Source organism: Hibiscus syriacus, unplaced genomic scaffold (assembly GCF_006381635.1).
Source record: "Hibiscus syriacus cultivar Baekdansim isolate YM2019G1 unplaced genomic scaffold, ASM638163v2 tig00008483_pilon, whole genome shotgun sequence".
Classification (NCBI taxonomy): Eukaryota; Viridiplantae; Streptophyta; class Magnoliopsida; order Malvales; family Malvaceae; genus Hibiscus; species Hibiscus syriacus.
Window position 1 is genome coordinate 1249466 of NW_024062165.1, and position 2858 is coordinate 1252323.

A 2858-nucleotide genomic window follows, 5' to 3' on the forward strand; every position below is an offset into this window, starting at 1 on the left:
CCAAAATAACCTTATGGCCTATAATAAGTAAATGTCTTGGATTAGTTAAGGAATCCAAATAAGCATAGGGTTGGACCACCTTTAAAAGTTATAGAACACAGCTTAAGTGAATTGATCAATCTTAATGATATGTCAGTACCTGAACGGCATAGATATTACTTGAATGCGTGTTAGTATTCTCAAGTGTGGCTCGATGATAATTTTAGAAGTATTCAGTTCAGCTCAACTCTATATCATATTCAGTATTAAGAATTGGATATTTGTTTGACAAATCAACCATGAAGACCGAATTGAGCTAAACGAAAGTACAATATGTATCCAAAATTTAGAAAATGACTGAATTACTCTGGAAAATTCTGAAGTAACCAGAATAGACTTGAATGTTAAATGAAATAAGTGACCTCAATGGCTGAGGATTAAATAAGTTATTTGGATGAGTCTCGAAACGTTAATGAACATACATGATGTAATGTTCTTATGGGTCATGAACTATAAATTAAGCACGTTAGCATTTCATGATATCATGGAAGCGTGAAAGTGTGGAAATGAAAAAAAGAGCTTTGGAATATATGTCAGTTTCCTTAAGATCTATTCATCGATGATTTCGAAGATGATCTATGGATAAGAATTTTTGGTATTAAAAAGTAAATACTCTGGAAGGATAATGAATTGACCAGTCAACAAGAATTAGTTCTAGGAGTTATTCATCTGGAGTTGTTCGATAATCCAATTAATCGACAAAGATTGCAAAGGATCCTGAATACCCTTATGATTATGTTAAGTTTAAAAAAAATGTCCGAATAAGATATGATCCTGATAAATCATATTCTGAATAACAAATGATTCTGTCAGCTAATAAACTTTTCCAATAGTGATTCTAACTTCCGACAATCTGTCGGTAAACTGAAGATCTGTGTTTCTCTGCCCAATAATATTATCTAATACCTCTCAATAATATCTGTAAACACTAGTGTGTTCCCTAATTACATTAATGTTTTTTTTTATTTCTGATTTGAATTTTGTTCTGATTTCTGATCTGAATTATGTTCTGAATTATGTTTTGATTTCTGACATCTCTGTTTACTGACGGAAAAATGTTTTAATTGGGGGGTATTGTTGAAGGAAGTATTTCTGCAGGTTTCTCGGCTTTGTGCTCAGGGCCTTACAGGTTGTGTGGGTTGGGTGTATGGTTCTGGGGAACCTACACAAACAAATTGTGAAAGGATGTGGGTAGTGTTATGTTTTTTAAAATATATTTTTAAAGATTTGTATCTTTTTACTAGTTTTGCGAGAACACACTAGATAACCTATTATGATCTCCTGAACCTAGACATTCAAAATATTTCAACCTAAACTGAATACTATCTGTTACTACCTGAGATATCAATGGGACCTCAGCTCAGCCTAAAAATATGCAATTATCTGAACCAATAAGGAAATATATGTTTATCTGTATCTGTATGTTCTTCAACATCATCTGGTAGTTATGTTTTACTGAGCTTTCCGAAGCTCACTCTATTGCTCACCATTGCAGGTTAAAGGAATTGTACAAGTGCAGCTATCGACTTCAGTAAGGAAGTTCTTCTGGAGTTGTTATAAGAGTATAGTACATGTGATTAGGCGGCATGTAATTGTATTTTGTTTTATATCTGAGTCTGAAAATCTGTTTTATTTATGCATAATGATAAATCATTTTATAAGTTACGTGTTATAATAAAAGTTTTAAAATTTTCATTATTTTTACAGTGGGTCCCTCCGATGGCCCTAATGTGACACTCTAGATCGGATCGGGTTACTCGCATCGGCCTGAGGGGGTTATAATTTAAATAGGGCTTATACATATAATCCGTATATATTTTTTATACGAAATTCTTGAGAATATATATACCTTAAACGTCTAATACATACTAACTATGGAGTTTTTAGCTCCCGTAAGACAAACATCAATAAAATAGACCTCATGGTGTTTATTTTCTTCAAACTCAAGGGTTATTGTATAATGTGAGATCATTTGTGATGTTGAGGATAAAGTCCACCTAGACATTGCCTCTTTGAAACCAAAGGATTCCATATGTTTATTTTTATGCTAGCTTTAATAGCTTCTCTTCTATCTATTCCAAATGCTCGTCTGTCATGACTTTTATTATTTATGTCAATTGTTGGTGTAACAGACGATTCTCCTATTGAATTTTGAGGAACAAAGCTAAATTTTTTAAGCGGATATCGTACTTTTTCTTCATTTTCAATCACTTGACGAGATATTGAAAATGAATGAAGTGAACGTACTGCAGATATGGAAACCGCGAACATAACATATAGGGAAAAAAAAGGAAAATTTTGAAACTAGCCATTCGAATGTTGAAATAAGATTTGATAATGTCCTTATCATGGGTTGAAGGATATATTTATAAACTTGGATATCATAGCGATATTTCTAGTTTTTTCTAATCATTCAAAGTTTGTTCAAACAAATACAATATGATTGGATTTTAATGATAAACCTTTTAAATCGAAAATTTGTAACCATTTACATTTAACAAAAACTTAAGAATTCACATATTTATTTCAAATTATGATATAAATGATTTTAGTTGAATTGTTTAGAATACAATATATTTCCATCCATGTCATATTATATTATTATTTTTGGTTTGACATTATTTTAAAGATTTTTAATCATGCCAATAGTTCTTATGCTATTTATATAAGATTCTTCGTAAAATATTATAATACAAGTTCAATTATTCTGAAATGTAAACATAACCCAGTTTAGGAAAGTTTTGAATTTGAACCATACTTCATGCAGTATAAGTCTATTAATAAATGACCCTATTTGAATCTTTTGCGTCTGTGAAAAA